This window comes from Cardiocondyla obscurior, linkage group LG14 (genome assembly GCF_019399895.1).
Source record: "Cardiocondyla obscurior isolate alpha-2009 linkage group LG14, Cobs3.1, whole genome shotgun sequence".
NCBI classification, from domain to species: domain Eukaryota; kingdom Metazoa; phylum Arthropoda; class Insecta; order Hymenoptera; family Formicidae; genus Cardiocondyla; species Cardiocondyla obscurior.
Genome location: NC_091877.1, coordinates 202,867 through 216,469, shown reverse-complemented (window position 1 = coordinate 216,469; position 13,603 = coordinate 202,867). Strand labels below are relative to the sequence as shown.

Genomic DNA, 13,603 nt, shown 5'->3' with positions numbered 1-13,603 from the left:
CAAAGAAGATCTTGGGAGCTTGGGGAAGGGTGCGGTTTCTCCGATGCGACTTTGCATTTTAAAACCAGTGATCTTACTTTCAATCAATTTTTTTTCTTGCGCTCGCGACTGCTTTACATAAAAAAAATTGCACCCGTCGCCCCCTTTTTTTTTGCACCACCGGGGAAAGATCGCGCACATAATTTTGACGGATTACGTCATAACACTCGTGCAGACCCAGATATTTCATTATCATTTTTAAATCGATAACGCGGTTTTTTTATTTGTAATAAAAAGATTGAAGATAGGATTTGTCGAACCTGGCGATTAACATACTTATAATCGTAGTAGGTTTTAATTTATTGATCGGTTTTTTTACACGAAAAATTTAGACAAAACAATTGTTATAATAATTATTTTTTTCTATCTCGCTACCGAGAATTTGCTGCTTGATTAATAATCCTTATAAACGTAAATGAGTTTGAACGGCTGATTTGATAAGAACGCAATGGAGATTTACTAAAAGTAATGAAATCATGATCAAATAATAAGACTTTCTCAAACGCTATAAAAAATAAAATATCCATCGAGTCGTTTATCTTTCTTTTTTTTTTTTCGATCAACCTTCGGTATCCTATAAACGTTAAATCGGAACGTGAGCACGAAGACAACTTGACGAGAGGTCAGAGTTTATGTTCTCGAAGAGTAAAAAATGTTGAATGTCTTTTAACATGCGCGTGATCTGAATAAACTTACGTCTTTCATATTTATTGTGCTCTTTCAATGGAAAGTTTAAAAATGAAAAAACGAGAAAGTTTTTAATAATAAAGTCAATTTTTAATTAGCTGAACTTCGCGGAACAAGTTTGCGTTGAAATTCTCTTACTTTTCTATGCCTTTGCAAACAACTAAAATATTTTCTTATAATAAATTTTATTTATGACGTATTAAATTTTGTATTAATCCACAAAAAGAATTTTTAATGACCGGAGAAACGTGATAGTTTTTCGCGGAATCAGGAACATAAAGCACACATCGAAGGATGTCTAGATAACGATACAATAGTCCGTTCTCTTTCCTTCTCTGCTGTCGAAGGACAGAGAGAATATTAACGATCGGGGGGGTACATGCGATAGCATTCTTTGAAATACCGATAAGTATTGGAAGGAAATCGGTGACTATTCGATAGCCAATATACGAAGGAATGACGGCAGGAATTGCGAAATGAGAAACAAGGAGCTTTAATATTTGTAAAAGTTTATCGACGGATACGGTTGAAGAATTTTATTCGCGATAGAATTACGCGTGTATACGAAATTTATACCGACGACATTTAAAAGTGTCTAGATTTTTGCGTCGTAATAAAATTAAAATACCTTCACGGCTTAGCACTAATTTAAATAATTAAATTAACGATTTAAACCACTTTGAAATAGAAAGGTATTTATTTTAATAGCCCAGGAACGTTCAAATAGGTTTTAATAATGTTAATAATATTAATAAGTCTACCTATTGTGCATTTGGTTGTTACTTATCGCACAATCATAACTCAAAATCCATCAAAACTCAATCTAACTATTCGAAATTAGTTCTAACAAAGCCCTTTCATTAATACTTGCTTTAACTAGTTAAATCTTGATTTTGGTACACAGTTAATTGTAGATCTAACTAGTTAAAACTGACTTAGAGCCAACTACTGAAAAAGCTCTGTTATAAATTTGAACTTACAGCAATTAATTATTGAGATAAATTGTTGACTCTTATTTTACATATTGCAAAACAAAAACGTATATTACAAGCTTTTTTATGGTAATATAATGTACAAGAAAGGCATTATTAAAATTATTGAATTTTCCGGGACCGTGGAAATCTGTATTTATCCACACGATATTTGCATAGTGAAATGGAATGGAAGTAAAATATTTCAACGAGTACTTATCGCGATAAATCTTAGCGGTGTGACGTGTCAAATTGAATAAATTAAAAAAAAGAATTAAAAAAACGAATAGTTTTTAAAAGAGCATATACCCGAGAAGTATTTAATTTCGAGCTTGTTAAATAAGTTATCGCAAAATTATGAATTATACATACATAATCTTTGTGTATGTAAAACATATAATATATCTTATTATTTTAATTATCACTTTGGGTTGAAATTTACTGCAATATTATGTTTCGAGACGTATATCGCTCAAGCAAATTTCGCATTCCCTCTATGATTTACAAGGTGCAAGTACTCCAACGCGGCTATTTAAGGATAAACTCGACAGCATAAACAGTATAGCGTGACATAGACGGCTCTAAGGAGATAAAGCCTAATGCCTTCTATGCATGATGTTATCTTTATCGTCGGATTTGCTAACATTGTGAGAATAGCTGCAGCTGCGTATTCGCGTTTCGCTCGTGCCTTTTCTCTTTATTCTTTTGATTCTGTCGCTACAACTTTAAAAAGAAGGAAAATCAATTAATATGCCACATTTCAAGTAAATAATATTGGCAACAAAATTGTTATTTGATGAGTTTATAATTATAAAGTCAATTTTTTTAAATATCTTTTTTAATATTAATATATTTAATCATAATATTTGCTGATATATCTTTAATTATTGCGCGATAAAATGCAAAACGCGTACAAAATAGCTGCAGGAAAAAAAATTCTATTATTTCTTTAAACGCATGATTTTTTATCTTGAAAAAATCGAACGATCCTCTTGTCTGTTTTAAAACCACTTCGCTCAATATTCTCATCATCAATCGTTACGTTGTCCTAACGTTTCCTATCAGAGTCGTTGATGTATTAGTTCAATTATTTGTTTCTTAAGTTTTTAAATCAATTTATAAGCTATACGTATTTTATATTAGACATTTATGTTAATAACACAAAATAATTATATTCTTATGGAGATTTTTTAAATTATATTTTTTTATTTTATAATAAATGTTTCATTCCACAAGAAAGTACACGAATACCTTTCGTAATTTTCTGTGATAACTCATAAAACATATTGTTGCGCGTTATTCCATTTTCACTGAATGAGCACAAAATTTTTGTAAACGCTCGCGGTATTTTTTTGTTTCTTTTATTTTTATTTGTATTAAAGTAAAAATTTGTGCCAAAAATGTTTCGCGGAATATCTCCATTCGAATATATTTTGTAAAATAACGCAAATATTTTTTTATTAATGGAAATTTTCGCTCTTCCGAGAGATCAACGTTGCAAGTTTCACGTTATATATTTCAGTTGGGAATTGTCGTTATATATTCGGTTAGGAAAGTCGAGAGGACGATTTTTCTTTTCTGTGTAAGTAGGACAGCTTTGATCGTATTAATAGATTTTATTGCGAGCGAATGGGGTAATCGATTGATACCGACTGCATCAATCAATGGACAAAAGTTACAACCATCGCGGTAAATCCACCCCAACTTCCTACCACACACACTCTCTCTCTCTCTCTCTCTCTCTTTCTCTCTCTCTTTCTCTGCAACAACATTTGCGGGAAACCTACCGACCCTAAAAGGATATTCGGGCGAACGACGACGTGTCCAGGAAATCCACTTTAACCGTACAAATCCGAGTGAACCGAGCGTGGCAAAAGGCCGTCTTTATCTACTTTGCCCTCGACTATCTAACGCAATTTTGTAAGATGGAATTTCATTAGTGCAGTCTATAATGCGAACGAGTAATTGTCCAAAATTACCTCTTATTCGAGATATTTTACCGCTGTCGAGTAACTCTCTAACGAGTAATTATAGTAAAAGCATCGCGTACAAGCAACAGTTACTCTCATGAGTCTAAAATGCGCCAATAGTTAGTGAAGTAATTATTTGAATATATGATAACGTTGAATCGTTGAATTTTACGAACTAAACTTTCGGTGTTAATAATTAAAAATCCCGAGCAGCAATAATTTATAATTTACGAAAGGAATATAAAAATTGATTTTAGATTATTTAATTTATTTAATTACGAATAAAAGTTGAAAAGCGAATTCGAATTGATGCATTAACGAGACAGATTTTCGATTGTAATAATTTTTCTCTTTGTGTGACACTTTTTACGAGAAAAGTGAATTTTGGCGATGAAATTAGAAAGGCGGAAATCGTGACGCTTCACGCTCCCACGCGACGTACGTCAACAGAAATGTATGGGGTGAGATGTACAGGGCGTGTAACCCACGCTCGAAGGGGTGAAAGTGTCATTCATACATACACATAAATCTCAATGTCCAACATCTGCATCTTCCTTCACGCGTATTCTCGTCGACTAAAATCTATTTATGTACTACAAAAGGTTTCTATAAAGAAGATAAATCGAGATATTTGTTGTCCCATATGTAGTTTTTTTTTCTTCTTTTTTTCTTTGCATCAGATTATTTCTAAAATAAGTATTTGCCTCGAGCATGATGTAGGCTTTAACAAATAAGCAACTTGTAATTAAATATATAAATTCAATTGAAGTAAATTTCAAATTCGTGTAAATTGCAATTTTAGCAAGACTAAAATAATAGTAAAATATTTTAAATTACACAGATTGTAATATGTAATATGCAGAATATGATACATTAATTAAAACATTATTAGTTTTATCTGCACAGGAAATAAAGCAAAATCATCATTTACAATTTTTAAAATTTTTTGCACTAATAGTGATTTGTCATAATTAAGTAAAATAAAATTTAAATTATATTAAAGTAAATTTTTCCTGAAATTATCTATGCTTGGAAAATGTCATTCCGTTATTCATTAACTTTTTCATGTTCAACTCACGAAAAAGATTGCTTTCTCAATCACTTGTATCTCGATATTCTCGCAAGAAGAATCGGCTACAACTTGCGCAGAAATTGTTCATAAAAAGACATCCAATTACCTTGGAACTTCGTTTGTGACATACACACAGAATTTTTTTTACTAATAATATACAAAATATAACATGAATTCAAATATCGAGCCGCGAATTAATAGTCACATCTTTTATTTCGTCAAGTTTCTCGTACATTTCTGTTACGTACGTAAATTATATTATCATTGATCTTTCCTTCGTGAACTGCGCTAAACTTTTACGATGAAAGAAGTGAAAGATGTCGTGAGGGTCGGACGATCCATCTGACCTAGGAGCACGGGGCTACCTGCCTGCGACATCCGAGGTCGTGGCACCTACGTAAACGGTACCTGCTCCGCTCGCAAGGTGCGTGGAGGTGTCCGTAGGAGAAGCGCGCGCTCCCCCGCACCTGCGGCCACGCTTGCGCGTCGTATTACGTAGCTTAGGGTGGTGGTGACGGGGCACCAGGAGAGGGTGCGAGGTAGCCTGCTACGGCCGGGTCGACGCCGACGGTCGTCAGAGCGGCGTCGCGACGCGAGCCTTCCGCGTCCGTCGATTACCTTGGGACCGCGTTATTCGCTCGCATCCGGTTCAGGTGTTACTCGCAACGTCACGATACCGGAAGGACCGGGAGGGATCCCTCGCCTCGTAACATTACCCGGCTAGATATACCGCAACGGTACCGCTGTCACCGCAGAAACATTCACGCGACACCGAAGGCGCCACGGCGGCGTAACAGGTACGCGTTATCAACCATCTTTCCTCCTGCGGCACCCTCTTGAATCTCTTGAGAATTCAACGGGCGCGGAGGAGCCCGGAGCGATGAATTATCGTGACCCGTATCTCGTTTGAGTGATTCGCAAAGTGAGGCGTTGCATTTTCCCGCGACGGAAAGCTGCACTCCGCGTTCGAGTATCCTGTTGCGTCGCACTACTGCGACGTCCTGCGCTTTATCGCGCAACATTGTTATTGTAATCGACTAGAATATTGATAATGATCAGACGTGTAATTGATCGGTACGATTGCCTAGGATGGGAATAAATATTCGTTAATTTAGATCGTCAAATCGTTTGACGTAGTTCTCACTGTCTCGATCCGTAGCATGAAGATTGACCGTTTTACCTTTCTGTTGATAAAAAATTACAGATATGTCTACAAATTATTGATAATTGATTCTATAAGTATATTTAAAATATTTTGACTGTAATTGTTAATTTCTTTTGGTTATTAAAAACAATTTGTGTTTAAATTTCTTGAAGCAATAAATTCTTAATTTCATTTTTCAATCTAATAAGAGTTCTTATAAAAGATCATAAAAAATGGTTAATTTTATATTTATAAAGTCATTAAATAACAACTATATTATTTCTGACGTTGACTTTGATTAAAAGTATAGTCGTGTTTCGAAAATAAAAGTACATTAATTTCTATTCGTCATTAAGCTAACGCTGTTATCAATTATTTTGTGACATAATTATTATAATAAAAATGTCATGGTTTGAGGAAATAACATGTAATTCTCATAAAATTTTTCGAGCGCGAGGCAATCGAACACAGGTACGCTATATTTAACTTCATACTACTGGAAAGTAAATAACCCGTCGACTTCGTTAAATCAGTTCTATTTTTAAACGAATTGGAAATAAGTTTTCTCAAATATCATTTAATTATCGTTTCCAACAATATTTGTAGAAATTTAGAGCCTTATGATGAACTCGTCATTTGTAATAATTTAAAATAAATTTCCACGTATATTAGAAATATTTTTATTCTACGGATTCGATACATCTGTTTTTTGGTAGAAAAATTACAACTTTATAGGGCACGAAATAGAATCCAATTATATAAAAATACAAAAATGTGACGGAGTAGCAATAAAATTATAAAATATTAATATTTTATATCGGTAGAATAATAATATTGCAATATCAATAAACGGTGACATCGTTTTCTTTGAAAATCATACGCTTTTAAGGGAAATTGAATTGAGTTTTTCGTCTCGAATATTTGGCAGGGTGCCGATATTGCCACATATACTGTAGTTGCTAAGGTTAATCTGCATGACAGATTGCTAAAAAAAAAAAACATTTTTTAACCTATTTTTCTCCAGAGAAAATTCCAATACTGTACTTTACAAGTTTTTAATATTTTACCGTCGAATTTTCGTATTCCGAGAAAATTAAGAACTTGTGGTTCGTGAAAATAATATTAATTTTTAACATATTTCAACGTTCGGGTTTAATGGGGAAAACTTCCAAGTACTCAATGCATTTGTGCTGAAAATTAACATCAGCTTCCTAGGTTATTCTGTAGATGACAATTGTTCACGTGCAATCAACTGATATAATGCGAAATCGCAATAATCATTTGCCCAGCGTGCTTTCAAGTCGATACAAACAGAAAGAGAATAATATTTCAAATTTTTTTTTTTCTTATTCTCTTTCCTTTATAAACTTCAGAGAATATTGAATTACGTTCTCGAGAAACGCAAATAGCCGTAACTTCAGTGATTTCTAATAAAGGTCTAGAATAACTCTTTAAGAGACGCGTTTTCTCAAAATATCAGTCATCGAGTGAATACTTTTCGAATTCTTTACGAATCTTTAAAACACGAGCAGTCGCGCTTTTCTTTCCTGTCGATTATTCAATAGCGTCGATAAGTATTGCATTGGATACAAGGGTGCTTACGTAATAATAGTTACTCGAATGAAGATAAGTCGCACTAGAACAGGAGCTAACATCGATCGTCCTGAGAAAAGAGCATTCAGATAATGCTATCTCTTGGTAGAGGAACACTATGGTTAAGTCGATAATAAATATCAGAGAACAAGATATAATAGAATATTACGATTAATTTTTAAATATTTTTATTTGATTACTTTAACAGAATTTTACGATTAAAGTACATCGTTTAAATACATATTTTAACACGTGCGTAGTTATAAAAACCTTTGGCACGATCGCCACGTGGTACATAGTATTAGAATTTATATACTTGTAGTGACGATAAAATTTTATTAAAAAGTCACTTATCATCATTTTTCACGCGCGATATCACTTTATATTAACGTTTGAAGGATAATATTACGGGACTGCATTATTCTATCGTGTGAAAGATTATTCTAAGACAGATTATTTTCTATGTAGTAAAGAACTACGTCACCTCGCAAGAGGTGAGATTACGATGAGATTATTACCGATCAGGAACGACAGTTGTTCAGGAAAAACTTAACTAGGGATAAAAAGTCTTATTTTACACAGAAACGTGGCGGATTCATTCATCATCGTTATCCGTCACTCGGATAAAACTTCCCCTCGTCTACGTTATTTGTATTCGTTCCGAGCTTGAGTTAAAATTTCGCAGGACAGGATTTTACGATGAACCCGCCGTGCTGTTTCGCATAAAGAAACACATCGCGGCTTTTCGTTCCCCGTAAATTAGGCCGCCAATGACGAAATTTTGCGCGAAGAAGTTACGCCACGCCGTTTCGGAAACGCGCTCGGTCATAAATCGATTACGCGGTAACAATATTAAAAAGCTATTCATAAAGTTTCGCTGCAACGCCGCGGCCATGCCAATATTTTCGCTCTCGATAAAAGTTGTGTATTCGCATGAATATTGATATTACGGCGCGAGCATAAGCGAATATGCGGTTATTAACTCAAGAAAGTAAACTCTCGCTCTTTTCAATATTTATGGTAATCGCAATTGCGAGCTACCTACATCCAGGGAGTAAATCCTCCGGTTACGTCGAACCACGAAAACATCGGCTAAACCTTATGGGCTAAATGGCCCGCAGCGCTGGAGGCATCGTCGTTACATAAATACGTTCCATTAATATGAGCCAAAGGGCGATGGTGCAACTAATTTTCCCCGTTTTACGAAACAAAGGGAAAGCTTATGAAAGCATTTCGCGTAAGATTTAACCACCTAATCGTGGCGGCTTCTAAATAAATTTACAACATTTTTTTTTGCCATTCTCTTTTAAATTCTTTCGACGCAGGAATTCTTACGTAAAAAAAAAACCTTTTGTCTATTTTTAATAATTTATATTATATTACTTATTTTATTTGATAATCTTAAGAATGAATTCTGAACTAATACTTTAGATAGTTTCGCTTGATCCAAGTAGTAAAAATTTGAATAATGCGCCTGGAAAGTATTTTCTCTCAAGTTACAAGGCTTTTACGTTTCTGAAAGTTTCAGTGGAATAAGTCAATGCGCCGTCAGCCAAAACTGTATTCCGTTAAACTTACTGTATGCATTTGACCTATCTTTCTCGTACTATTTCTAAGACACAAGATTTCCTCGATTCAATCTCGAATTCATTGCTCTTTTCGTTTCCACGTAATCTGTACTTCCATCCGTACTTCTCTCTCGTGCAAGTCATCAATTTTTGCCAGCTTGAAATGTCTAAAGGTAACTCCGTACCGCACATTGTCGTCGAGTAAGTTGTTTGAGGTTCACGAGGCTGACAGTTGCGTATTGAATTCCTGTTTCGAGTATTCAACAAGTATCCCTTAGATACGATCGAGTCGATGCATCTTGAAAATTCCGAGTAGGGCATTGGGTCAAGTTCTTAGCACGCGCGTGCTGAACATTCCGCAATTTAATTGATCTCGTAACTTTCTTTCTCTTTAAAACAACTGCGAATAGGTACCTATGTAATGCAAAAAGTAATTTTTCGAATTTTCTTAAGAATTCGGTTTTTGAGTATAAAATTACAACAAAGTTGAAAGTAATTACAAACAATTTTTGTTCTTTTTTTTTTTAATTTATTGTCAAACGTGGGAAACATCTAATCGTCATATTTTCGTAAAATTTAATCCTATCGCTTTGTAAATAATTAAATGCACGTGTTCGCACAAAATGTCTTTAATACATACTTGATGATATGTCGTAAAAATTAATAATATATGAGCTTTTTACCATATTACAATATTCGTACAATGATATCGAGTAGGAATAAATTTTTAATAGTATATATCTCGTTTGAATAGAGAAAAGTCCAGTTCCTTTTAAACGAAATAAGTATATGAGCTACGATGTTACCTACATTTTAAAGAACGTGTGTCTTGACGGCCAGAAGGAGTTGGTGCAGGACGAAAATACGTGCGCGGCATACTTTATGCACCGACTGAACTGAGATTTTATATTTCTGTCGTCACGTCGAACACTGTACATTATGCAACAGTGGAAAATCGTGAAATTTACTTACATATGATTAAGATATTTAATACAAATATTATTTCATTCGCGATTTTAATACGATTATAAAGATAAAAAGACATGTTCTATTATTGTACGACGTTTATATAAAAATGTTTATATTTGTATAATTGTTCGTACCTCTCTAAAAGGTTTATTTAAAAGATTGCGTTTTTAGCATTCATAATTAACGTTTAAGTTCTTTTCTGCGAAAACAAATGTGCGCTTTATCCGTTTTTGTAGACTTAAATGCGAACATCTAGCTGGGAAATTAATTATACGTCATTAGCGTCGTAACAATTCAACGTCGGGTTTTATCACGAGACGTACAATCTTGGTTGACGGTGAGGGTAATTTTTTCGGACTAAAAATATGCTTGCTTGTACCGTCAATTGGAGAGTACCATTTGTGGCAAGCGCGCGAGGCTCATCCAAGAGTATTTCTCGAGAAAATGCCGTGACCAATTAACGTCAGCATTATCCCGTTTCGCGAAAGAAAGACACATCTGACAGTAGAAAAACGGGCAGGTGCAAAAAAAGAAGTTATAAATTTGATTCAACATCAATGATTAGTTTCTCCGGGCGTCAAAGGGAATATCTTTTATAATTTATAATTAAAAAGCAATTTTAACTAAAGGACATTTTTTTTATTTTTACTTTGTGTAATTTTATCATATATGCTATTTTGAAGAGAATATATTTTGGGATATTATATTTAAAATATTATGTTATGTACATACAATCTTTTTTTTTTACGAACAACATGAAAAGCGGGAATCTTACTATGCGTCATTAGGATACCGTGTTTGAGAGTTGGTGCTTTTTAACTCATGATAGTTTACGAAAGTGCGAAATGCTGTTCGCCAGCATCTTAAGAGGAATGCGCAATCTCAAGAACGTAAACTTTTACGTGAAAGAATGTCCTAGCGATCGTAGAGATCTTGATTTGTAAATTTGTAATTGTGCTCTGAACGTATTTGAAGCGCGTTTGTTGCGAAACTTGGAGCGCGAATTCATAATGAACTTACCGCGCGGAGTCGGGAACATCGCTGTTGCATTCTTGCGGCTGCAATTGCTGTTGCAGCACAGGCAGCCGCGAGAGAAGGATGAGGAAAGGATGCAACGTTAGTGTTCGTTTCAGCATATAAAGAAACACCAGAATAGATTCTGCCTTCGCGTCGCTATCTACATCGCCGACTATCATCTTTGTGCTTCGTCGGGCACACGCGCGCGAGCGAGTTATTCCCGGCGTTCGTCGCCTTGAGAGAGGAAACGTAGAATTGCAGTTTCTCCTAATGAATCGACACTCTACGCTTGTAAGTGTAAATAGTCCTCGACAAGGGACGCGATTGACGCCCTCAACTGCGTTGAAAACACACGCTCGTATAATGTTTTATATCGATTTTACTTGCATTCAAATTTCCTCTTACTTTCACGCGCAGCTCGGATTCTAAAGCAGCTTTTTAATTATTGAATTGCAATAATTCAAGATTATACTAAGAGTATTAATATTGACGAGAAAATGAGAAAGATAAAAAGCGAAGGAAAGTAATAAAAAAGAAATGTAGACTTTATATAGAATGATTAATTTTATTATTTAAATTGAGAAATCGCGCTTAAAAAATATGCTATATACGGTATTATAAATTATATTTATACGTATTAAATTTGGACAATATCTAAAACGTGATTTGTCCAATTTCACGTATTAATCGTAGATTGCAGCTGCCGTTCTCGAAAAGCAAGTGAGAGCTTTTTATCTACCTCTCGACGTCACTCAGTTTTCTCATTTCTTTCTCCCTTAACTGTCGTTATTCGCCGCCTCTGGTTTCCGGTGGCTTAGTTTTACGTGTCATATACCTCTTGTCTCATGTAGGACAGGGAATAGACGTGGTTCGCTCGGCACGCACAAAAGAGGCAGAAAACTGCTGTTACCCGACCGGTCTTTCAATTCCGAATGAACGAACGAAAATGGTACCCTTTCAGATAAAGTGAGCCGAAGGACTTTTTTACCTTGACTTCGATGGGACGCGAGGAAAAGTTAACGTAATAACAGATTCACTCTGATTTCTTACATCACTCTACATCTCGGCTGCGAGAGATAATCCCTTCAGGAGCCGCATGATGGAAATGGCCAATACGTCCATTTGCTTCATGACGCTTCGATCGATTTTGACGAATAGGTGGGGTACAGTTTGAGGTATCGATTTTGATAACGTGCCGAACACGTGACCAAGCCTTTCACTTATCACTCGCACGCAATGCTGATTTAGCAAATATTGTTGAAAATAACACGCCGCTCGAATATTAAGAAATAAAAAATATTACCGTTGCAAATAATACATTAAGACTTAACGGAATTAATATACTTTTTTTTCGTGATCAGTTTCGACGTTTGTTCCCTGAAAGACCGAACGGCTTTTTTGTTTTATTGCACCGCGCAGCCCTTTTTTTGGGAAACGACGAGGAGATTTTCCGCGCGAAAAATCTCTCGTAACACCTGCTCTAACACGGGGCAGCCACAATTACACGCCTGAAGCTTGCACGGGGACATTATATTATAAGATAAGGTATTGCGACACGGTACCAGGGACAACGAGAGATCCTCTAGAGCTTTGCCGTGCATTCTGCCCGAGGTGAAAATGCTGGGATGAACATAAAGTGTTTCAGATTTATCTTATATTCCTTTGAAATCATATTTCCGACGTTAAATATTTCTCAGTAATTTAGCTCCGAATGGAAAATTTATTAAAACAAAATTTGCTCGGGATTAAATGGGAAATAATGTTTTGTAATGGATTTACAGCTCGGGAGCACGGCATGCAAAATATCTGGGTTGTTCTTATTCGCGAGTCATTTACGAACCGTCGGTTTTTCTCGACATTATCGTTAAATGCTCAAATATTTTATTCCACGTGGAACAGAAGGTAAATGAAAGAAAGAGCGGTAAATATGGGATATCTGATGTAATGTGAAACAAACACAGTCTTCTTTGCACAACTGTTCGCGCGTGGCTGAGTGCTCGTTATCTCTCGTTCCTGCCGCGCGAAATTGCGTTACTCCGGAAATGCTCTTAACGATCAATAAACAGACGCGCGCTCGATTTCGTTAAAACCGATCGCTTTCGTCAAAGGAATATCGATTAATTTAGGGAAAGTTACCGTGATTAAATTTCACGAAAATAAATCCTGTTAAAAATAATGCGACGTCTTGTATTTCGCGATTAAACGGACAATCGCTGACCTTACTCGGAACGTATATTCAAAATTATTAACTAAAATTAATTAAATTATATTTTAATAAGTTAATAATTGTAAAGTGTGAATCACTATTTTTTATCGCAATTGAATTACAGTTTAAAAATGAATAAAAAATTAATTTTCAAGAAATATGTGAAGAGACTTGATATATTATGAAATTAAATTCACTTGTTATACCGCGGTAATCTGCATTTTTTTTTTTTTTATGATTATGAAAAAGAAAAAAATAAAATTTCTCTTTTTTTAGAAATATATTTTTACTTTTATTCCACTGCACCGATGATTCTCTGAAATAATTCTTTCGCGCTGGGTATATCGTAGACTTCCGAGCAGATCAG

General features: G+C 34.9%; 1 protein-coding gene across 2 annotated transcripts in view; it reads left to right on the top strand.

The window, feature by feature from the left end:
- Positions 1-13,603, top strand: part of LOC139108127 (uncharacterized) — a 75,413-nt gene that overhangs the window by 7,129 nt on the left and 54,681 nt on the right. Inside the window, exon 1 of one of the 2 annotated variants that reach the window (XR_011546613.1) lies at positions 4,980-5,536. The exons of the other annotated variant lie outside the window; for it this stretch is intronic. The gene's annotated coding sequence lies outside the window, so the exon portion shown is untranslated. Of the gene's footprint in view, positions 1-4,979; positions 5,537-13,603 lie in introns of those variants that run through there. 2 annotated transcript variants of the gene reach the window in all.